At 33.8% G+C, this 26577-nt stretch overlaps 1 long non-coding RNA gene across 2 annotated transcripts; it reads left to right on the top strand.

Annotated features, from left to right (window-relative positions):
* The first annotated feature begins 500 nt into the window (after positions 1–500).
* Positions 501–5851, top strand: LOC102605783 (uncharacterized). Of its 2 annotated transcripts, none has more exons than XR_001474486.1 (3): positions 501–959; positions 4456–4644; positions 5397–5851. It is a non-coding gene; the product is annotated as an uncharacterized lncRNA (long non-coding RNA). The 2 variants fall into 2 exon arrangements; XR_001474485.1 differs by lacking the exon at positions 5397–5851 and adding an exon at positions 5188–5234.
* Positions 5852–26577: the final 20726 nt, after the last annotated feature.

The following is a 26577-nucleotide window of genomic DNA, read 5'->3' as shown; positions in this document are numbered from 1 at the left end:
TGAGTTTTTATGAGTACGTGAAAATTGTTCTCTAACGTCAAACTTTTTTTTTTTGTTCACTTTTACTTGTTTTTAATGTTAACCTTGTGCATTTTATAAGAACTTAAAGAATGAATGATTTAAAAAATGATTTAGAATAAATAATTAGTGTTAACCGTAATAACAGAAAACAAATATGAGTTGTTTAAAAATGTTCACTTTGTGTTATGTAATTATTATTTTTACAGAGTATATCATATAGGTTGATTTAAAAAGTTAATCATTTTAATTATTAGTAAAAGAGGAATAATGTGACATAGGCGAGAGAGAAAAATGTTTTTTTGTGTCAAGTATATTTTGAGAAAAATATGCTTAGGTGATATTGTAGTCCTAAATCAAACAAAAGTGATATTAGTAGGTAATTTTTCAAACATGAATAACTATCTAAGGAAATTACTCCCCATTTCAATGAAAGCTCACCATCTCCATCAACACTAAATAGAAGTTGTCACACCATTTTTGACAAATGTTATACCTCTCTCATAGCTTTATTCACTTCAACAGTGCTCTCTCTCTCATCATAAGAGAAGATTTGGTCAATACAAGAAGCCAAAAAGCTTTTTGATTTTGATTTTTTTGGGCAAAGTTTCAGTGTTCAAACGCTTCTGTTTGTGGAATCCAAAATCATCTCGTGACGGCTGAATTTGAATTTCAAAAGATGAGACCTTAACCCCAATTTTTTTGTCTATAAATACATCTCAATCTCTCATCCAATAGCACCCTGGAAACATTGGAAAATTTTCATCATTTCATTATCAAAATACTTTCTCAAAGGCTTGAACACTCACAATAACACCACTCTTTTACATTTCAATATCATCTTACGAAAACATCTTTTACTCTACTCTCTATTGCTTGACTTTGTCAGAGGAACGACTTAAGATCCTTGATCAACGACCTCAGTTCACTGCCCACAAACGGTACCGTCAACTTCCTTTTTCCCTTTTTTTTTTAGTTTTACCGTGTTTAATTCGCTTAAAAATCATAATTACATTTTAAAGTAGTACTTATGTTCCTTCTGTAAGAGTTCTAGTTTGTAAGTTAGAAGTCTTTTTTTCAAAGAATTTATACTAAACCTTTGGGTGAGTTTTTGGATAACACATGAATATATTTAAGGCTGTATTTGAATCTCTCTCCCTTAACACTACCGAAAGTTAGTATTAATTTTAGAGATATTGTTATGAACCGTGTCGTTACAGTATTCAAACTATTATTGCAGCACATCTATTCCTTATGTTTAATCATAAAAAAAGATCTAAAAGTCTTGAATATTTGTTGAAATCTGTTAACTAATTCTTATTTCCTCTCTTATATTTGTTTACATGTACACACCGGAGCCGAAGAGTCCCACCATGAGACTCAACGACACCATTGTCACATGGGGTCTGCACATCCCTGCTTTCATAATTATTGTTTCTTACATCTGCTTGCTTACTTGTTTGGCATGACTAACACTTTTATCTCAGTTATGTGATTATTGATTACTAGCCGATTTGATTCATGACTTACAATTGGCCGAGAATGATTTATTAATACGTTTTAATGATTTCGAGTTTTGTATATAAATTATTTCAATTTGTTAACCTAAAGCTTGAGATTTTACCTAATCAAATACCCTTCTAGTTTTTCCATCTATGTTTTTTTTAAGAAATCATTTTACTTGGCTAATTTATTTATATACCCACTTATTAGTATTTTTCAAATCAATCACATTTAGCCTAATTAATTAATTCGACCCGTTAACCATTGTTAATGGATCTTAAAGGGTGCTTAATACCTCCACTTTAGGTTAGTTGAACCCTTATTTAGAATTTTATGTTTAGTAAACCTTAAATGGAGTTAACTTTAGACATGAATTTGATCAATTTTAGGTGCCCTAATTCACCATAAATAATTAGGTGGTGACACCTTAACTTAGTTATGAATTTAGGAATCATCAATATGTTGTACACTATTTTGACCCCGTTAAAATGATGTATGACAGTACTTTCCATACAACACATCTAGCTGTTTAAAATACACTGAAAATTGACATCAATTAGAAAAACAGAAGTTCTAGATACTTACCCAAAGATCACACCCGCCTAGACAAATTTCCCGCATTGTCTTTTGTTCTGCAAAATATCATCCAATTGGCTGAACCTGAGTCAGGACAAAACATCCCTGAATCGAATTTAATCTGTAAATCAAATTGGCTGAACCTAAGTCAAGATAAGACATGCCTGAATTGATTTTGATCTGCAAATCCAATTAGTTGAGGGAAAATGCATAAGTACCCCCCAGTCTATGTCCAAAATCCCTGAGACACACCTAACCTTTACTAAGGTCCTATTACCCCCCGAACTTATTTTATATATAATTTTCTACCCCTTTTCGACCTACGTGGCACTATTCTTGAAAACATTGTCAACACGCGCTGGGCCCACAAGATAGTGCCACATAGAAAATTATATATAAAATAAGTTCGGGGAGGTAATAGGACCTTAATAAAGGTTAGGAGTGTCTCAGAGATTTTGGGCATAGGCTGGGGGGGGTACTTATGCATTTTCCCATTAGTTGAACCTGAGTCAGGACATGAGGTGATTGAATCTAACTGGGTTCGCTCTGGCGGAGGAACTAGATCAGGGAAAAAAGGGATTCATTAGGCTTTGGGTTGTCAAATCAAATGAGAAAGAGATAGATTAGAGCTGGTGGAGGAACTAGATCGAAAAAATAAAGATTCATTATTGATTAGGACTTGGGTTGGCATTTCAAACCAGAAAGAGATACATCCAACTAGCTTTCAAAACAACTTACATAGATTCATTTGGAATTAAGTAAAAACTTGCATAAAGAAGTCAGATCATCGATAAGGTCACCAATGAAACTAGTAATTAGCTAACCTGATAAATAAAATAATAGGTTACACTGGAATATGCAATGAACTACATTTGATTTAGTGCTGCAAAGTAGCTTGGCCTAGCTTACTTAAAGGCATCGGCGGATCTAGGGTATCGAGTTAGGATTTTCGCGAACAACTTTTGCGCAAACCTTGTATTTATACAGAGAAATATATTAAATATATAAGAAATATTTGTTGAAACTTACTAACAAAGCAGTCACTTGGTCCCGTGGTAGTGAAGAAGACACGTATACCTAGCTTGATTTTTTGTATGGGGGTTCAATTAGCCTTGGACACATTTAAAGAAGTTTCCCTTTTGAATAAATAATTTTCTATGTTTCTAGATTTCATTCCTAAACAATAATTTCAAATTGAAAAGAACTTTTTTGTATGTGTCCTAGGCAAATCGAACCTCCATACAAAAAAGGCAAACTAAGTATAAGTGTCTTCTTCACTACCATGAACCAAGTGTAAGTTGTCAACAAATATTTCTTATATGTTTAATAGATTTCTCCGTATGAATATAAGGTTTGCATAAAAAATTGTTCCCGAAAACCCTAACCCGATACCCTAGATCCGCTGCTGCCTTTAAGTATGCAAGGCTAAGCTACTTTGCAGCTCTGATAAAATGTAGTTCATTGCATATTCCGATGTAACCTATTTTTTCATTTGTCAGGTTAGCTAATTACTAGTTTCAATGGTGACCTTATCGATGATCTAACTTCTTTATGCAAGTTTTTACTTAATTCCAAATGAATCTATGCGAGTTGTTTCGAAAGCTATGCTGGATCTATCTCTCTTGTTTGAATTGTCAACCCAAGTCCTAATGAGAAATGTCCCTGTTTTTTCCGTTCCAGTTCTTCTACCAACGCTGATTTATCTCTTTCTCGTTTGATTTGCCAACACAAAGCTTAATGAATCCCTCTTTTTCCAGTTCCTCCATCAACGCGAACCTCAGTTAGATTCTGGCACGTCCTGTCCTGACTCAGGTTCAACCAATTGGATTTGCAGATCAAATTTGATTCAGGCATGCCCTGTCCTGGCTCAGGTTCAGTCAATTGGATTTGTAGATCAAATTTGATTTAGGGATGTCCTGTCCTGGCTCAGATTCAGTCAATTGGATTTGCAAATCAAATTTGATTCCGGGATGTCCAGTCAGCCAACTGGATGATATTTTGCACTTGAGAACAGAAGATAATGTGAAAAATTTTGTCCAGGCGGGTGTGATCTTTGGGTAAGTATCCTGAACTTTTTTTTTCTTTTTTCTAATTGATGTCAATTTGCAGTGTATTTTTAACTGCTAGATGTGTTGTATGGAAAGTACATTTGGTTAAGGTAAACTGATCTTTGGGTAAGTATCCTGAACTTTTTTTTCTTTTTTCTAATTGATGTCAATTTGCAGTGTATTTTTAACTGCTAGATGTGTTGTATGGAAAGTACATTTGGTTAAGGTAAACTGATCTTTGGGTAAGTATCCTGAACTTCTACATTTGCCCAAATTCATTCTCTGATACATGCCAATTTCAATTGTGCAGTTGTAGACAGTTGCAGCATCAAACGGTTTATCAGTAAAATTGGTCTCGACACACTGTGTGGTAATCTCTCTCAATCTCCATTGAGTCTAAGTAGCCGAGACCAATTTTACTGATATTCCTGCAATTTCTAAAAGCTTCAATGGTGCATCTGTGGTTGAGATCTATGAGACATCGATGGGTGATCATTTTGTACGAATTTAATCTGGTCTTTTACTTTTATATTACAATAATGCATAGAGACCGAAAAAATCATGTAAAAGAAATTCATAGTAGTCAAATGAATTAAAATTAGCCCTTTCTAGGCATATAAAGATAATTTCATGTGTTTTTTTTCCGCATATTTTGCTCCCATCAGGGGAGGCAGTGGTCAAATGCAAACCTCAGATTGATCTAATAAAAAACTGCCCTGGCAGAGGAATGATAATAACTGGACCTGCTCCACAGGGTTCCGGCTTTGATTTCTATAGCCATTTCTTCTGCCCAAAGTTTGGAATCAATGAGGTAACTACCAACACTTGAATGTATAGTATTTGCATTCAAGCAGATCATAGTCACTGAAAAGGGTAGTGCTGAATTTTGCAAAGTCTAGATAATTAAGCGAGTCATATTGATATTATTTATCATATCTTCGACAACTACAGATGCAAACATCTATATGTTGATATAGCTGATGCATCTTAGAGATCTCACGTGTTCTCTTATTGCACATTTTTTCTTCAAACAACTTTTCAGGATCCTTTTAGTGGAAGTGCTCATTGTGCCTTGGCTCCTTATTGGCGTGAAAAGCTTCGCAAATGTGACTTTGTTGCTTTAGCGATACTTACTCATTTCTCAAAATGCAAAGACTGTAATACTTATTCATGTGTTTGTGCAATCTGGGACTACTTATACCAACTACATAGTTCGGTTTGCCCAATTGATTGTATTGTTTTGTTGTTCAGGCCTCACCTAGAGGTGGCGTCTTGAACCTGCATGTAGACGACGCGAAGCAGAAGGTATTTATGAGAGGGAATGTTGTGGCAGTCATGGAAGGTTCTCTTCTAGTTTAATGTCACAGTTCACATCCATGATCTTTATTCATCTGCCACTATCACAAAACTTTAATAATATGTTGGAAGTATGTGTCTAAAATTTCTAAATTGGTTTTTGGTATGTACTTCACAATGACTTTTTAAACATCTTCAGTTTCTCAACCATCATCAGTTCATTAGCCTACAAGTAGTGCTCGTGTCTTGTTAATTTTGAAATTGTGGGAAGCTACTCTTTTTAGGATGATATTTCAGGTGTTTGGTTTTCATTATGGGTAAACTACATAAATCCCACAAGTTTAGATCCTAATTACTAGGAATCTCGATAGTTTTTGATATTACATTCTATACCATTTTCGGCTATTGGATACATGTGTCGAGATACGTCAGATACATGTATCAGTCAGATGTATAAGACCGAGATTTACAATTTAAAGTTTCAGATACATGTATCAGTCGGGTGTATAAGATCGAGATACACATACTTTTGAATTAAATATGTTAACTTAATGCCTTAATTAGCGGAGTAAATTATGGGATACAATTGAAGTTAGATACATATTTTAAAGCGTTTGAATTAAATGATTATAACTAATTTGCTCAATCAATAAAGTAATTCACTATTGTTAACAACTTTTGAGGATCTGCAACATAACAACTTCAAAAAAAAATTCCAAGAATATAGAAATTTGTTCATTTTTTTCGAGAAACATAAAAAGTGTATAAAATCTTCTTCTTTCCATTAATTCAATTTTATTTCTCCGAATCTTGATCTCTGTTTTTTTTCACAATAGCCATTTTTATTCCATTTTAAAACTGTGATGGTGAAGTTGTTTTCACTATAGCCAAATTCATATACATACCAGATACATTAACAGGAAAATCAGATTCACGACATTAACAACTTAGATACATTAACAAAAAGCAGCTACAAGACATTGAAAGCTTAGATACATTAACATAAAAGATCAAATACATAAAAATATTACATCAGATGCATGAAACAAACAAACTAGATACATAGGATATTTAAAATCAAACACAATTCATAGTCTCGATGGTGAAAGCGGAGGAAATTTGTTGAACAGAGATGACGGCAACGATGGCTGTTATAGTCAGGAAAGTAGTAGTGTCGATGCTGAGTCTAGATATAACAGTGATAATGATTCCGATTGCTCCGATCTCGCTCTTCTTGTTGGCTTTTGATTTTGGTTTTTTTTTTATATATAGAATTTGCAAGTTTTGGCTGTGAAATTGTTTAGTTTGAATACAGTTCATGTTTGAATAGGAGTAACCCTCATTTCTGTGTTGAGATGATGAATGAAAATGTTTTTTGATAGATATTTTAAAGAAATTATGTCTTTGAAAGGATGAAGAAAGAGAGAAAAATGGTGGATAACGTGGGGGTGGGGGAGAGATATTGTTGGGGGAGGAGATTGAGAGAAATTGAATTGTTAAAGTACCCTTAATTAAGGAATTTAAGTTTTAAGATAATTATCTAATACCATATTTAAGGGATTTGTGTATCTGATTTAACTTTTTAAAATATATGATATAATTATTAAAAAGTGGTATTATGAGTAATATTTTTAAACTAGAGGTAAAATATGTATATATTGTAGTTAAGTATGTCTAATTATATAGTTTTACCTTATTTTTACCTTTATCGACACTTTGCTTATTCCAAGAATATAGAAATTTGTTCATTTTTTTCGAGAAACATAAAAAGTGTATAAAATCTTCTTCTTTCCATTAATTCAATTTTATTTCTCCGAATCTTGATCTCTGTTTTTTTTCACAATAGCCATTTTTATTCCATTTTAAAACTGTGATGGTGAAGTTGTTTTCACTATAGCCAAATTCATATACATACCAGATACATTAACAGGAAAAATCAGATTCACGACATTAACAACTTAGATACATTAACAAAAAGCAGCTACAAGACATTGAAAGCTTAGATACATTAACATAAAAGATCAAATACATAAAAATATTACATCAGATGCATGAAACAAACAAACTAGATACATAGGATATTTAAAATCAAACACAATTCATAGTCTCGATGGTGAAAGCGGAGGAAATTTGTTGAACAGAGATGACGGCAACGATGGCTGTTATAGTCAGGAAAGTAGTAGTGTCGATGCTGAGTCTAGATATAACAGTGATAATGATTCCGATTGCTCCGATCTCGCTCTTCTTGTTGGCTTTTGATTTTGGTTTTTTTTTTATATATAGAATTTGCAAGTTTTGGCTGTGAAATTGTTTAGTTTGAATACAGTTCATGTTTGAATAGGAGTAACCCTCATTTCTGTGTTGAGATGATGAATGAAAATGTTTTTTGATAGATATTTTAAAGAAATTATGTCTTTGAAAGGATGAAGAAAGAGAGAAAAATGGTGGATAACGTGGGGGTGGGGGAGAGATATTGTTGGGGGAGGAGATTGAGAGAAATTGAATTGTTAAAGTACCCTTAATTAAGGAATTTAAGTTTTAAGATAATTATCTAATACCATATTTAAGGGATTTGTGTATCTGATTTAACTTTTTAAAATATATGATATAATTATTAAAAAGTGGTATTATGAGTAATATTTTTAAACTAGAGGTAAAATATGTATATATTGTAGTTAAGTATGTCTAATTATATAGTTTTACCTACTCATTATTTTTTGATAACTGGAATGGCTAATGTTCCTGCATGATTAAGCTTCTGATTTTACTAATCATTTCCTTTAAGAATATTAAAATGAAGGATAAGTGGACAACTTACATAAATCTCATTAGTTTAGTACCTAATTATCTTTCTTCTCTTTACTTCTCATTATTATGAAACTTACCAGAATTTGGACTTCAGATACATGTAGTTGGCGCGTCCGATACATATATCTCGGATATATAAAGTCAAAATTTGGTGGAATTTATTTTAGATACACTATATTCAAATATATTCACATATATCTACTCTTTGGCTCGTCTCCCTCCTATCTTGCTCACCACTCTCATCTCTCGCACACCTCTCTCCATGTATCTATTATCTCAAATACATGTATCTAGTATGATTCGTATGTATCTGAGCTACATAGACTATCTCACTCACATCTCTCCCTATTTTAGTGTATTTGATAGTAAAAATACATGTAGGTGTATCTGACTTGAAATTTGGTATGAAATTATTAATTAGTGAGACAATATGTAATTATTTCAAACTATAGAGAAAATTAATAAATACAGTAGGAATTTTTGTTTAGTTAGGTAGTTTTTCCTAATTTGTTATCCCATAAAAAAAATTAAAACTTAGATGAAAATGTGTAGGGATTAATTATGAGTGAATCTATGTATTATTTTATACAGTGATTACTTATTCATGTATTGGTTATACATGTATGAGTTATTCCATGCATATTCTATCACCCATAGAATAACACAATGATTTCGTCATAACTTATATATTTATTAGTTGTGCGAATATCTAAATTGTCAACCAAATATTGTATTAATTTTATGTATGAATAACTTATTTGTTATCTACCTACCAAACGTCGTATAAGTTATACTTAAATTAATATATGCATAATTCGTTTCATATATATCCATCTAAAATTAGTAATAAAATGATATTGATACCTAATGGTTATAGTGAATGAGGATGGTGATTAGCGATATATAATTGTCATGCCCTGAGCCTACACCCTGGGTGGGACTGGCACTCGAGAACCATTGCTGGTCCCAAGCGAACCCTTGGCCTGACTTACTACTCAACGGAAGACTTTACTCAACATTTAAGACAACTCAAGAGATAAATTCATAATCAAACTTAGAATGTATAAAGGAAAAACGTTCAACTGGCCATAAAGACAACTCAAGTCTTACGATCAAAACAACTGAAATGAATAAGACTAACGAACTACTAATGTCTAACTGTCTATGAAGCCTCTAATACTTAAGAGGGATGTCGAGACAAGACCCCTGATCATACTAACAATTGAAATAAACAAAGCAATAAAAGGGGACCCTCCGAAAAGCAAGGAGGCTCACCAAATGACTCTGAGTGCTCAACGAAGCGTTGGATGCTGATCCTGGTTACCTGTATCTGCATCATAAAATGATGCAGGCCAAATGGCATCACTACATTGATGTACGAGCATGGGAGGGGAAACCTAAACATGACATAAACTTGAAATAAACACTTACCTCAACTTTTCTCAACTCATGGTTACTCAACTCAATGCAGAAATAAACAACAGTAAAAATGCGGTTTATATAAAGCATTTAAACAGTAAGTAGCAACTCAATGTATTGGAGAAATACCATAACAACTCAATTTATATATATAATAAAGTAATATAATTATGTAGGAATTTCTCTAACCGACAACCATCACTATGAGCTATGTGATGATATAACGTCTCGCCCACGCTGCCAGAACTATCCTATAATTTGTTGGGATATAGAACGCCTCAACTAAGTGGATCCACTAGTCTATGCTAAAAAGCATTAAGGAATCATCTAAAAAGTATGACACTTTCTACCCACGTTGGCTACATGGTTTATGGAGACTTGAGTTATTATGAACTCGTCCCCATATCGGTGCTAAATACTACTCCCAAAATATACTCAGCTCATATGTTTTAAAAACATAACTCTTTCTCTGTGGTTTGAGATTATTACTCAAACACTCTCTTGGAAATCGGTGTTTTCGTTCTTGTTTAAATGTGGAAACATTTACTCTTTGGGAATACTTAGTCCCCATATAGTCTTTTGAAGAAAATGAACTTCACTCTTACTCTTACTCAATTCAATGCTTAAGTCTTAAAACAAGTTTAAAACATTAATAAAAAGACTTTTGAAATGACTCTAAGAACTCTCTAGACTTGCCTCTTAACTTTCCTTGAATTTGAATTTATGGATTCAAGGTTTTGATTCATGTTTACGGATGATTTCTAGATGTTTAGAAGTCAATTAGAGTAGTTAGAATCGATAGTAAGTGTTAGTACACTTTAGAAGGACTCAGACGGGCTAAACGATGAAAAACGGGTGGGGGCGGACGACCCGGGCGCACTGCTGGCGCGCCAACCAGCCCCCAAAGCTCATAGACCTATTTTGGGCGCATTGCTGGTGCGCCACCCCAGCCTCCTTGGCGCATCAGGGGCGCACCGCGCTAGCTTCCCCCAGGCAAACCCGACAAACTTTTCAACTCGTTTTCTGATATTAATTCGATTAAATTCGACCCTTTCCTCAATTTCTCTTTAGATTCAGATACCCCAAACATGTACACAAGAATCTAACTCAAAAAACTCTAATAATCAACACTATAATCTCAAGAAACTCCTCAATCTCATCCCGATTCAATAACGAAAGTAAATTCAAGAACACATATCAAGAACATTCAAATTTTCAACTTTTTAGGACGAATTCATGCTGAATTAAACATGTTTGGCGCGTGGGTGAACGAACCCAACGCTGTGTGAACTCGCATACCTTGTAGGATCAAATCCTTTGTGAAATCCGCAATCAATTCCTCAAGAAATCGACGAATCTTGACCTTTCTCTTCTCTTCTTTAAAACCCTAGCGTGAAATCTTTGAGTGCGTAAACTTAACCAATTCAGTTTAGACCCCTAATTAATTACTAAAAATGAAATAACTTAATTGGGTAAGGAAAAGACCATAATACCCCTCTAAATTCGGGAGATTTTCCTTATTCGAACAACCCGACTTCAAATAGGCATATCTCCCTTGCACGAACTCAAAAATTAGCAAACTCGGTGGCGTTGGAAAGATAATTCAACGAACTTTCATTTGATATCTTGTAGCTCACTTAACTCATCCTGTGCTGAGAGTTATGGTCGTTTGAAGTTGACCCAAAACTCATACTTAACATAACTTTCCAAATTTCAGATTTTCATTATTTCTAAAAATGGTTCTTTCTAATTCTAGTTCTTTCAAATAGCGGGATGTCACAATAATTCTCTAATGATTGTAATTATCGATAGTGAATAGTGAATGTAATAATAGTTGATGGTGATAATTGCAAATGATGTCTAATTATGGTGACAATTGATTTTGGTGATTGATGATTGTAGTTAGGTTATGGATGGTAGGTGGTGGTGGTTGACGATAGTAGTAGTGGTGCTGAAATGGTATAGTCATAAGTGGTGAGTGAAATTAAAGTAAATGGAGTAGGGGTGAATTATCATCTTTTAATGAATTCTTAAATAGACATTAATATATTAATGATATTAAGAGTTGATATTGAATCTATGATTTTACATTTTGCTTAATTAAAAAATATTGAAGTTTGTCAAAAAATGGACATAATCTTTTATTTAAAAAAAAAGGAAAGAAAAGTTGTGTTCTTTTAACAATAGAAATGTTTAAGAATATAAATTTAACTACTAAAGTCTTCATATCAATAAATAAAGTTTTTTATGATAAGATCCAAGATAAGATATCGTGAACACATGACATACATCTTATTATTCGGAATTAATTAATACAATATAAACAATGATAATATTATTAGACATTTGTTGTAAAGTTAATGACTTTATGTCTTGTAAAAATATGCATCATAATAAATAGATTAGTTAATTAATTAACGAAAAAATAAAAGAGAAAAGCCTAAGATCTTAACCGAGAAAATGATCAAAATGGTGGTTGAGTATATCCATTTTATTGAAATAGTCCTTGATATATGTAAAAAAGTGATCAATTTTATCAGAATCTTAAATCTTTTAAAGAATCATTAATTGACAATTTTTATTTGAAATCTGGGTTCTTAAAAGATTCAAGAAACACAATAGTTTGAAAATTTTATACTATAAAAAATGCTTAACTCGTTGGAAGAATCAAACATAGAAAGTTCAATCTTCATCCAGTTACACTATTTTTGTCAATTGCAGTCATAATTCACATTGAATTTGTTTTTTAAAAGCGATTTTCTGATAAACCATTTCTCAAATTCGAACCTTTACCAAATATTTAGTATTTGTGAAAATTTTGGATTTTAGGATTTTCACGAAGAGAAAAATAGCTATGATTAAATTTGCGGGTATATTTGTATAATTGAGCTATTTTTGTATAAATTAGAAAAAAATAAATTTTACAAACACAAACATCTGAATTTTAAACAGTTATACAAATTATATTATACAAATTATATTATACAAATTCTGAATTATTCAAACTAAAACACTAACCGCGTAATTATAGCTAAAAGTAGGTCGCAGATTTTAATTAAGGCAAACTGTAGCTATGTTAACTAATTAATTAGTATATATTTGCTTATCCACGTAATTTTCTCATATTTATTCAACAAAATTTTAAAGAACTTTTTTTTGAAAAAATCTAATCCAAATCAAAATACCACTACAAAAAATTGTTAATTTGCTAAGGTCAAATTACCAATTGCGAGGTTTAACCCCGCAATATGTTTAGTGGCGGAGCCATAAATTTCATGAAGGGTGTCCATAAAAAAAGGAAATTTCACGAAGAGTGTCCATAAAAAAGGGAAAAAAGTGTTGCTAGTGAGATTTGAACACATGAGCAGTTAAGGCTATTTCAAGGCATCTAAAACCATTGGGCTACAATACCTTATTCTATCAAAGATGTCCAAAATTTGTTATTTAATCACTTCGTGTATCATTTTTACCTATAAATGCGGTATTGTTTACCAATGAAGGGTGTCCAATTGAACACCCTCACTATAGGGTAGCTACGCCCCTGAATATGTTGTCCTGGCGGTTTTCAAAACCCCAGCATTTTCATCTGTTGCAATTATTTTTCAGAGGTTTTTAAAGAACCGCTGCAACCAATTTCGACGGTTATTTTTTGACTGTTTTAGCCCTCCTAATCCATTTTTAGAATTCTTTATAATACTTCATTTCGCGGGTTATGATTCCCGCTGATTGCCTAATTTTTTTTTTTTTAACGTTTTGCAAATAATAATCTCCTCATTTTTTGGCAATATATATTTTTCCATAATTATTAGCACCATTAGCTTTTATAGCACATTTTTTTTATATAATAGATCACACCTTACACAGATTTATGCATTAATCAAAAGTAGCAATAGAAGAGAAGTTCAACAATCTATAAAATTTTCATTTTGGTCATGAAAATTCTGAAATAGAAGCCACAATAAGATTTTTTTTTTTTGGAAATCTTTCATTTTCACAAAGAGCAAAAACATACAAAAAGAATAAAGAAGGTTACCAGCTACATTCTTGATTCAAGACAGATGTCTACGAAAGTACATACCATTTCAAAGAACACTAAAGTCGCTTACCTAATACGATTTTAAGTAATAATTTCCCAAAGAGCACTTCAAATCATGTCTCCATATCGATAAGTGCATTGTAGAAATATGAGATTGTTAACTTCGTTAGATGTTTTATTTCCTTGAACAAAACTAAAAATATCATTGACCAACCATCACCATTTCGCACCAACAAACAAGATGTGCTTTAAGTAATCTTATTTGAGACAGTAATCCAATGTGTTCTAAAGTATTATGTACTCTTAGATGATCTTGTATGCATGACATCGATTCTTGGGGGATATATATTGTTAATTTTCTTGCAATTGTTATAAAGATTTGTATGGATTTAAGTTATACTTGTCATAGCAGTATCCAGACACTTTATTCTTCTCTTTCAAGCTCTCTAATGTGTTAGCAAAGCATGGCTATCACAATTTACTTCGGGAGACTTAAAGCAAGAAGCAACTAATTTCTGCAACTGTAAATAGTTGAAGCTATATCTATCTATCTAATAGCATTGATAAAAACACAGTCAAATCAGTTTATGGCTCACAGAGAGTAGATATTCTCACCGACGACAATAAACTTCTCTTGTTACATCAAGTGTTGAGAACTAAAAAAAAAACTACTTCTTGCCCCTCCAAAACAGAAGCAATGACCCCTTCGATCAATACTTTCTTTACTTCCTCACTTCACCATCTCATTGCCTCATGCTCCTTCAAACTAAAGGCAACTAATTATCTAACCTGGAGGACACAAATGATCCACACACATGTATGTGGATCGGAAGCCAACAATCACAGGACAAACAACTCAGGTAATCTGACTGATCTCAAAAACTATAATGGATCTGATAAGATCATTGTTGGAATTCGTTCAAAGGTAGATATCACTCATATTGGAAATACAACTAAATAAGGATTGAAATTAAAGGAAATGTTTTTTGGTTCCCAAGATCACTAAGAATCTGCTTTCCTTTTATAAGATTGCCAAGGATAACTTATGCACTCTTGAATTTGATGAATCTAACTTTGTCGTTAAGAACAATGAGACAAGGACACTACTGGTCAAAGGATCTAGGAAAGATGTACTCTATGCCTCGGAGATAACAACCTTTATGCCTTAACTGCATCACAATACTGGAAGAGCTCAAACAGTATATGACATTTAGATTAGGACATCCTAGTTTGAAGTCTTTAACAATTTTGAGTAGAAATAGTTGTTTCAATGTTACTAGTTGAAATGAAGTGCCTAATGTGTATTTGAGTTGTCAGTTGGGAAAAGAATATAAATTACCATTTGTCTTGAGAAATAAAATTAAGAAAGAACCTTTGTTGAAAATACATTGTGATCTCTAGGGGCCTGCTCCTGTTGAATCTTCTCAACAAATGAGGTATTATGTAGTGTTTGTAGATGATGACACAAGGTTTACATGAATTTATCCATTGAAAAAGATATCAGAATTCCTTGAAGTATTTTTAAAATTTCAGAAAAATGGTGGAAAAACAATTCTAAAAAACTATTAAAATAATTCAATGTGATGGATGTGGTGAGTTCATCAACACAAACTTGACTAAGCACCAGGAGGATTGTGGAATTATCAAGCATATTTCATGTCCTAACACACTAGAACAGAATGACATTACTGAAAGAAAGCACATATACATAATTGGACTGGTTTCACTTAGTTGTTTCATGTCAAATTACCCTTGTTCCTATGGCAAGAAGCCTTCTTGACTACTGTGTTTCTCATAAACAGGCTCCCCTACTTAGTACTGCAAATGAAAAACTCCTTTTGTGAAGTTGTATGGTGCACAACTTGACTACAACAGTCTCAAAGCATTTGGATACATGTGTTTTCCTTACTTGAAAGGTAGCACAAAGTTCAGCCCAAAAATTTATCCTTGTGTGTACATAGGATATATATAATAATCTGCACAAGAGCTATAGGTGCTATCAGAAGAGTATATGTGTCTAGACATGTGGTGTTTGATGAAAGCACACTACCTTATGTACACTCAGATCAATCCCAGGAAAAATCTAATGTATCTACTCACTTAGATGCAGACACCAAACATTACCAGCTCCACTTTAGGGGGAGTACTGTACAACAGTCATCATGTTGCCACCAACGATAAGCAAATGGTAGAACTTGTGATATACTTTAGTTGCCATTTTGCTTTAACAAAACAAATTAAATATGATGCTTACTTGTGAATTATAAGTTGAGATTTTTTTCATGAGGATTTCCTGCGAAAATGTAATCCTACAAAATAAAATGCAAGAAAATTCCATGTGTTCCTTCCAGCTCAGTTAATTATTCATTCTTTCTTCTGAAACAAGTCATCTTCATCGAGAAGTGCCACATTATTATGTGTGTTTTTGTTGTTGGAATGCATAGGCATTATTACTGCAACAGAACCCAAAACAGAAAACAACAAGCTAAGGACTTGTTTGCTACTTCTTCAATTCGATGTGGCCCCGATGGTGATGGCGTCCTCACCCAAAAATACCATCACCACCAACTCATGTCGACGTAACTCCATCTCCATCTCCAATTGATAATGCGGCTTCACCAACGCATATGGCTCCATCCCCAACTGATGATGTGGTTTCGCCACCGTCTTCGGGACAGTCCCCGGCTCCAACCACTTCTTGCATCAAGGTGGACGGTTGTGCATTAGATTTGATCACTTCCGTTTTCAACAATGCTGCCAAGTACTTTCAACAATTTTAGAGGATTGCTTTTACAGAGAGTTCATGCACTCCAAGAGGGTACCATTTTTCCTAAGCAAAGTGAGAAATTATTGCAGTCATGTGATTGATAATGCGGCTCCATCTCCATCTCCGTTTGATAATGTGGCTTCACCAACTCAGGCAGCTCCATCTCCATCTCTAGTTGATAATGTGGCTTCACCAACTCGTGCGGCTCCGTCCCCATCCCCAGTTGCTGATGTGGTTTCGCCACCGCACATGGCTCCCTCTTGGACCCCGGCCCCGGCTCCAACCACTTCTTGCATCAAGGCAGGGGCGGCTCAACGTAATCGGAGGCCTAAAGCGAAATCTTAATTAGAGGCCTAAAATCTAAATAAACTTCACATGCATTTATTTAAAATTTATTTTTCTTACATTTTTAAATGCAAAGTATTACCTAATATCTTTTTTTTATATATAAATGATTTATTCGATTTCTTATTCAATTATTAGTTTTAAATAAGATTTTATTAATTCAACGTTGAAAAATATTATTTTACTCGGGCAATCATTATATGAATTGTTAACATAGTTCTACAAGTAATAAGTTGACAAATTTCAAATAAATATAAGAGTTAGAACCATAGCTTTGATGAAGTTGATAATTTGGTTACCCCACATTTTACTATGGTTGCTGTAATGCTTGAAAATGTAAGAAGAAATGGAAAAAGAATTTACAATTCAATTTGTTCAACACTTTTCGACAAAAAGAAAATAATGTGAGTATTAGTAGAGAGAGTGTAAGAAAATAAAATAATATTTTCTTGATTTTTTCTATTTGAATTGGGTTGAAGAGAATAAAATAATAATTTTAAATATATACTTTTTATTATAAATAATTAATATTTTTCTATAAAAAATTAACACATAATTTATTCTTGGTAAAAAATTGAGGCCCCCTAAAATTGGGGGCCTAAGGCCAATGTCTTATTTTTGTATACATAGAGCCGGCCCTGCATCAAGGTGGGCGGTTCTGCATTAAATTTTATCACTTCCGTTTTCAAGAGTAAAATTTCATTATCTACACAATGCTGCCAAGTAATTTCTACAATTTCAGATGGTTACTTTTACAATGAGTTTACGCACTTCAAGAGGGTACCATTTTTCCTAGGCAAAGTGAGGAAGTATTGCCGTCATAATCAAATCTTAGCTAGAGAATAGGATAATGCAGCCAACTTTATATACGATTTTGCCCCTCAATAGGTGATTAGGTGTTAGTTAAATACTTCCACTTAAATTCTTTAGTTAGTTCAATTGGATCTTCATTTCTATTTTACAGTTTAATTACTACTCTCTCCATGCATATTTATTTGTCCATGTTTGACTTGTCATATGAATCTTGTGCAATATTCCATTCTATTCGACCCCGACATCCCAACAAATTAATTGATAAGAGGACTTACCATGACATTTTTACATTAGCTATAAACTTGCCACAATCGTACAACCTAGAACAAGACTTTGTCGGCTCGATTGTTTTATTTTTTAACTGAAAATCGAATTCCTAAAACTTTTGATTTGAGGCACTACTTTCTGAATAGTTTATAGGTTCTGAGCAATGTTGTATTTGATAATTAGGAGAAGCATTACATCAGTGGCAGCATAGACTATATATATTGAGATGATTACATCGATACAATCTTTAAAAAGATGGTGGAGATTTGTGGGTATGCATCTGATTCAATAACTTTTTGGCATAAATGTTAAAGTAGACAGCCGGCTTACTGAGAGGAGTCCCATGTTGTATCAATAATAGTATAAGTAGTTGTAGTTTCCAGAGTTGCTTGGACAATAGCAACAAATGTGGCTTTGATAGAACACAACGGGCTTCAATTTGCCACCAGAGACATTATTTGTTTGGGGATATTATTGTTATTGGTATCAGTAGGAGGGGGTTCATATTTTTGGTTTTAGGTGATTTGAGGGATTTGAGGGAAGGTGAGCTAGCTGGAAGGTAGGACATTTTCTTGAAGAAGGAGAAGTCTCACATCTATAAATATAGCAACGGTTTCTGATTGACTTGTGCAATTACTCAGAGAGTTACAAGCAAAACACAATCAAATAGAGGAAATTCATATTTGAGAACGTTCTTACTAAAAAAAACTGAAAAACGAATTACTAAAACTTCTGATGCACTACTTTATGAATAGTTTATAGGTTCTGAGCATCAAATTTCTTTCTGCAATATTGTATTTGATTATTAGGACAAGCATCACATCATTGGCAGCATAGACTATATTAATTACATTAATAGGGACACACTGAATCAACATTTAAAAAGATGATGGAGATTTGTCGGTATGCATAAGTGTGGAAAATCTTGTAAAAGATGGGGATTGATTTCTACAGATTTTGAATCACGTGCAGTTATAGAGTTGGATTCTGAAAATGAGAGTTATAGAGTTGAAAAAGAAGGCAGCGAGACATGGACTTGATTCTTGACTTATTTGGCTGATGAATTTGGATATGCGTGACAATGAGGCTTGTAGGACTTATATACGACAAAAAAGTAATCTTCGGCATTAAAGTAGACAACTGACTTACCTAGATGAGTCCCATGTTGAATATCAATAGTAGAAGAAGCTGTTGTAGCTGCCAGAGTTGTTTGACAGTAGCAGCAAATGTGGGCTTCGATTTGTCATTTTGATTGTAGTCCTCTTTGGGGATATTATTGTTATTGGTATCAGTAGGAGGGGGTTCAGATTTTTGCTGTCTGTTCTGTTTTGCGGGACTGATGTCTTTAAAATTTTTCTCTAATGTATACAATTAGTTGAGATTAGTTATATGAATCCTCGAGATCCATTTATCTTTAGTTATATCAATCCTCAATGTAAAAACATTTTTTTATACTAAAGTGGCTGGGGATTTCAATGTGCTTGATGTGGAACAAGGCTGCTAGTTGCGAGCTGCTATGTAATTTGTGCAGAAAAAAGAGACACCTACTATATAAAGGGGCAGAGAGATACGTTCTTTTTCATGCACACAAGCTTCATAGATTAGTAATTTTTTTTTTTGGATAAACAAGTATGCATCTTCTGTAACTATGAAGCCACTGCTGGGGTTTGAAACTGCAAAAGGTTAAGTTAAGGCAATCTGTCTGACAGAACCCTTTTAAGTTGTACATATTGCACTTGGTAATAAAATTCTTTATCTACCCCCCAAAAAAGAGTTCCAAATATCAATAATTAGATCTGGAGCATTTTCATAATAGCTAAGTTTATTGGAACAACTAATAATAATCTTTCATCCTGAAAAAGCAGGGGAACCATCCACAAGGTTTCCTTTTAACATTCTTTGTGTACAAGCTGGAATCAAGTTATATGAATCCTCATTATACAAGATAGAACTACAAGTCTGATACTAAATACAACAGACACAATGGAGAAAGAAAACAAATCATGACAAGGCTTCATCATTTCGATCCATGCACTCAACAGAAATTACGGAATTAGCTTCCACTTCTTGAAATTCAATAGTCCAAAACAAGTTTAGGTTGCATCTCCCTTTTTTTTTTTGTAAAAACAGTGTATATCACTACAAAAATTAATATAAGAAAAACATTAAAACATCTGACTCTGCCTATCTATGAAGCATCTATTGTTAAGGAAGGATGTCGGGACAAGACCCAGGACACCTCAATAATACTAAACAGAATATAAAAATGGAGTCCTTCGGAAGCACGAAGGTCTCACCAAAAGCTATCAAGAAGTGTGAAGGGATCTCAATGGAGCGCCTGTTGATGATCCCAAACACCAGTATCTGCATCAAAAAAAAGATGCAGGTCGAATGACATCAGTACATTGAATGTACGAGTATGTAATATGACTGAATAAACAAATAATTGAACCGAACGACTGAAAGCAACTCAACTGAATCAATACATGAACATGAAGTGAAAACATTTAAGCTTTACAATAAGATATGCAATAAAAGCAATATGAAAATCGTATACTTTACTTTGTGGGAAATTTCTCTAACCGACAACCATCACTATGAGCCTAACAATGATACAACGTTTCGCCCATGTTGCAAGGGCCATCCTATACTTTGCCGGGGTATAGGATGATACTGTAACTATGGAACCATCTAATAGTCTTTTTCAGAGGCAGTGAGGAGTCGCATGAAGAATCAGTACTATCCTATCCTACGCTGGCTACATAGTTTATTGAGACTTTTGAGTTATAAAAGACTCTTATCCAATTCGGTGCTCGATACTACCAAAATAATCAATATCAATTATGCTCAATCAACTTTACAAAGAAAGGGACTATTACTTTACTTTACTTTTCACTTTGCTCAAGCACCCTTTACAAAGAAAGGGACTATTACTTTACTGAAGTACTTTTCAAAAACATCATACTCTTTTTTTTTTCTCAATGGTCAAATAGTACATATGAGACCATTTGATTCTTTCTTAAAAGACTCTGTTCAAAACTTGCATTTAAAACTTATACTTATGGACTTATCTTTCAAGTCCAAGATCAATATATAAAAACTGAAAACTCTTATACTTTTCTAAAAATAGTACTCTCTTTCAATATAAAAATGATACATTCAGAACCCTTTAAGTTCCCTTAATTCATTTTTCAAAATAATGCTTAATTTTTCTCTTAAACTCACTTTAGTTTGAATGTGCACTAAGACAAGTGATTAGGTAATGCAAGAACTTTCAAAGGTAAACGGAGCCTATAGGAGCTAATACAAAGAAGGGAAACGTGGTCACAACTTAGAGGAGCACGCGTCGGATGAAATAAGGAAAAGAATCGGCCCAGCGACCCTTGGTGCACTGCTGGCACAGGGGGCCAGGCCCTGAACTTCAAAAGTCAAGCCTGAGTGCACTGCTTGCGCATGGCACCAGACCTTGAATTGTTGAAGGCCAGCCTTGGCGCCTTCTTGGCGCGCCTCCCCAAGCCCCTCCCTAATATCCCTGATGAACTCAAGTTAAAGTAGGACACCAAATTAGTTTGGATTTAGGAAATTTTCCCCAATCTCTACTTATCTTTCAAACCTAAAATTAATATATGAGAAACTTTCATATAATTTATTTTGAAAACATAACCTTACTAAATCAATAGGGTTCATCTGATACTAAGCATTAACAACATTATAAGATTCACATGTAAAAATAGGAATCAAAACCTCAATTGTTAAAGAACTAAATTCAATATCAAAAACTATGAATGAATCTTTTAGATGTGACAATTGCTGACCGAATTGAGATGTAGGGCATGAGGAAGAACTAGTCCACCACTATGAATAGCCTTACATACCTGGAAAGAACAAAGGTCCTTGGTGAAATCGATGGAAACTTGATGAACGCTTGAACCCTAGCCTTTTCTCCTTTTGTAACATTGCTCTAATTCTTCTAAGTGTTAAAGAACGTGAAAAAATGTTTTAACGCTGTTTAGACCCTTAATTAGGAGGGAAAAACGTGGCTTAGGCTTAGAAGGGATGGGAAAAGACCAAACTACCCCTCTAATAACGGTTGAGGTGCCTTACAAAAAGAGGCTTCACTAAAACGAGTATATCTTTTTACTCCAAACTAGAAATGAAGCAAACTTGATGACGTTGGAAAGACCTTTTATTTGGTAGGTCATGGGTCACCTAAATCTTTATGTATTGAAAGATATGATTGTTTGAAGTTGACCTAAGTAGAATCTTAGGTCAAAACTTAATCAGTAAAAAAGCTTTCAACTTAACTCTGTGGTAGGGGATTCTAGTGACCTTAATTAATATCCAAAACCATCCCATACTAAAGAATTGAAGTTAACACCTAAGAACAATTTAAGAATCATCTGATATGACCTTACATGTAAATGAATGATTGTTCGGGTTTTAACGTAGAAATTTTTGGGGTGTTACAAATAATTTCTCGATGGTGAATTGTTTCGTACTATATACATGTACACTGCCATTCTTCAAAATCCAGACATTAGAAGTAGTAGCCCCTAAACATAAAGTATAAATCAGAGAAAGGTAACTTCCCACAACTCCCAATTTGAAATTAGAATTATCTTATCAACAAATGGGAAGCTTCAAGTTAACCCATGTCTCGTCTGATACATCAAAAGAAATGATCTTGTGCACATTGAAATCCTATATAGATGTAGGTTAAGTGTTTTTTATACTTTATGACACACCCGAGCCTACACCCTGGACGTGATTGACGCTCAAGAACCATTACTGGTCCCTAAGTGAACCTTTGGCCTAGCTGACTACTTAGTGAAAGACTTACTCAAGCATTTAAAGGCTTTAAATAGAAGTAAATCCTTAAAATTGTAATATTTTCAATTCATATTGTCTCAAAAAAATACTCAATATAACAATAATAGTTTGCAAAACATCTTAAAGGAAAAGAAAGTACTGAGAGACTCCTCAACTCTATCAATCTATGAATCCTCTATAATTTAAGACAGATATCATAACAAAACCCACGACATCTCAAGACAACTAACTAGAAAATAAATGTGAAGTCCTCTAGAATGCAATGAGGCTCACCCAAGCTATCTGAAGCGCAAAGTGATCTCAATAAAGTGTTTTTTGATGATCCTAAACACTTGAATCTGCATCATAAAAAGATGCAGGTCATATGACATCAGTATATTGAATGTACAAGTATGTAATAAAGTTGAATGAATAAATAACTGAACTGATAAGGCTGGGATAATACTTACCTCAACTCAACTCAATACAAAGCATTATCAAGAGATGAAATATTTAAAGCTTCATAATTAAAAGATGCTAACTCAAGGATGCATATGAAAGAACATTAAATTACTCTTTAACTCTTATTTGGGAGATTCTCTAATCGACAACCATCATTATGAGATACACGATGATAAAACTTCTCGCCCACACTGCCTGAACCGTCTTATACCTTGCTAGGGTATAGAACACCTCAACTACGTGGATCCACTAAAGCTCTGCTCGAAAGCAAGTAAGAGTCGTCTAAAAAGTACGATCCTTTACCCATGTTAGCTACTTGGTTTATGAGAAATGTGAGTTTTCTGAACTCATCCCCATATCGGTGTTCAATACTACTCTCAATAAATATATATTCATGCTTAAATGTATAAAACAAACTCTTTCTTAATTTGAGGTAATTGCTCAAAATATCCTTGTAAAAGAGGTACCGCTCTGAAATATCTCTGAGCTCATTAACTTGTTTAGATATCAAAATTTCTCATTTCTCAATGTAAAAAGTGACACATTTTGGAATACTTAGTTCCCTTACACTCTTACTCAAATCATTCTTTAAACTCTACTTAAATCTCATCTTTACTTTCTCAAAAATCAATTTAAGACAGAATAGTTTGGTTAAAAGGTTTCTCAATAGAAACTCAGTAATAACTCAAGAATCTCAATGAAAGATATAGCAACTCAAAAATTAAGAATAAAATTCGGAACTCAAAAACGAAATTCATCTCGAGAATTATAAAGACTAATGATGTAACCCTAGATTATTATTTTACTGATAGAAAGTAGATGTAGGGAGTGAGGACGAACTCAGTCCATCACTATGATATGCTTACATACTTGGAAGAACATAGTTCATGGCGAAATCAATGAAGCTCGAAGAACGCTTGAAATACTAACTTTTCTCCTCTTGGAACATTGCTCTAAAGACTTGAAGTGTTAATGAATGTAAAATAACTGTTAACACTTTATAACCCTTAATTAGGTGTAAAAACGTCATGGTTTAGTTTTAGAAGGGTTGGGAAAAGACTAAACTACCCCTCTTAAAAACTGATGAAAACTTCTACGGGTCCTTCTATAATTTGTGATTTGTTTTATGGATAGTAGATCCCATTCGTGGAATATATTAAATTTTATGACTCAAAATCTCATTCTAGGGGTCCAATCTATGGCCCTTATAAGTTTCTACGGACCGTTGATCTAATCCGTAGAACTTATACAATTTTCAGGCTCAAAAGTCCATTTTAAGGTCCAAACTATGACCCGTAGAAGTTCCTACGGCTCGTAGAATGGATCCGTAGGAGTTGGACCCCAAAAATCAGATTCTCTGAAGTTTTTGATGAGTTGATAGTATAGGTTGCCGAAATTTCTACGGCTCGTAGAAACAAGTTGTAGGAGTTGACTTCAGGCAACTCTGATGTGATAGTCTTTGGTAAAACAACAATAACCTTTTACTTCAAACTCAAAATGAGGAAAACTTGGTGGTGGTGAAAACAAGACTTGAGGACCTTTAATTTGGTAGGACATGGGCCACATAATTCCTTATGTTGTGAGAGATGTGATCGTTTGAAGTGGACCTAAGTAGAATTTTATGTCAAAATATAATCGGTAATGAAGCTTTCAACTCGATTTTGTGATAGGGAATTCTCGTGACCTTAATTCATATTCTAATCCATTCCCATACTAAAGAATTGACATTAACACCTAAGAATGACTTAAGAATCACCCAATACAAACTTATATGCAAATGAAGAATGGTTCAGGCATTAGGTTAGAAATTTTTGGGGTGTTACAATATCTCCCACTTGGAATCATTCGTCCTTGAAGGATGGATGAATTGAGCATAGAAAGGGTAGGGAAATGTTTTACAACCTAATTTAATGAAAAATACACATAAAACTCATGAACTCAAAACATTGAAGGAGGGACTGAATTGAATGTGTAGTTTAGAAAGAGTTAATACCTTGGACTAGAACTAAATCGAAGGAAAAAAGAAGAGGGTATCTAGTCTTCATATCCTCCTTAACTTCCCAAGTTGCCTCCTCAACAAACTGATTTCTCCATAAGACATTGATTGATGCAACATTTTTGGTTCACAACTTGCAAACCTAACGATCAAGAATCTTAACGGGAATCTCCTCATAAGATAGGTTGTCCTTGATACCAATATTCTAGGTAGGAACAATAAATGAAGGATCGCCCAAACACTTCTTTAGCATAGAGATGTGTAATACTGGATGGACTACTGCTAACTCTGATGGTAGCTCCAACTCATAAGCTACATTACCAACTCTCTTGGATATTCTGTAAGGATCAATGTATCATAGATTGAGCTTTCCTTTCTTACCAAATCTCATAACAACTTTCATAGGTGAGACCTTCAGATATACCCAATCATCAACCTCAAACTCCATATATCTTCATCTAATTTCTGTATAGGATTTCTAACGACTCTGTGCTGTTCTCAACCTCTCTTAAATTATTTTCACATTCTCTATGGATTGATAAACTACGTCTTGTCCTACCAACTCAGCTCCACCAACCACAAACCAACCAATAGGAGATCTACACCTTCGCCTATAAAGATCTTCATAAGAGCCATCTGGATACTGGAGTGATAACTATTATTGTAAGCAAACTCTATGAGAGACAAGTGATCATCCCAATTACCTTTGAAATTCATGACACATGCTCTCAACATATCCTCTAGGGTCTGAATTATGTCTTCTGCTTGGCCATCCGTCTGAGGTTGAAAAGCAGTACTAAGGTTTACCTTCGAACTCAAACATTTCTAAAATGACTTCCAAAATTGAGCGATGAATTGCACACCCTTATCCTAAATGATGGACAAAGGGACACCATGAATTCAAAATATCTCACGGGTGTAAAAACTCACATAATCTTATGTTGAATTGGTATATTCACCAATAAGAAATGGGTTGATTTAGTCATTTGATCTATAATCACCCAAATCGAATTATGTTGCCTGCGAGATCGGGGCAAGCCAGATTTGAAGTCTATATTAATCATATCTTATTTCCATTCTGGAAGAGCTATGTTCTGAGTCACACCCCATGGCCTTTGGTGTTCCACCTTGACTTGCTGGCAATTTGGGCACTTCACAACAAAATCTGCAATAAACCTCTTCATACTATTCCACTAATAGACTTCTCTCATGTCATGACACATCTTTGTGGAACCCGGACGGATCAAATATCTGGAACTTTGAATTTCTTTCATGATCCTTTCTTGGAGCTCATCCACCTTTGGAACACACAATTTACCTTGATATCTCAACACAACATCTCTGTCTTGTTCAAAAGCAATCACCTTCTTCTTATGAGCATTTGCATTTAATTCAAGTAAGATGGGGTCTTTGT

The sequence above is a fragment of the Solanum tuberosum genome, unplaced genomic scaffold, assembly GCF_000226075.1.
Source record: "Solanum tuberosum cultivar DM 1-3 516 R44 unplaced genomic scaffold, SolTub_3.0 scf00207, whole genome shotgun sequence".
Lineage (NCBI taxonomy): Eukaryota > Viridiplantae > Streptophyta > Magnoliopsida > Solanales > Solanaceae > Solanum > Solanum tuberosum.
The sequence above is the reverse complement of the archived record's forward strand: the minus strand, read 5'-3'. Positions and strand labels throughout refer to the sequence as shown.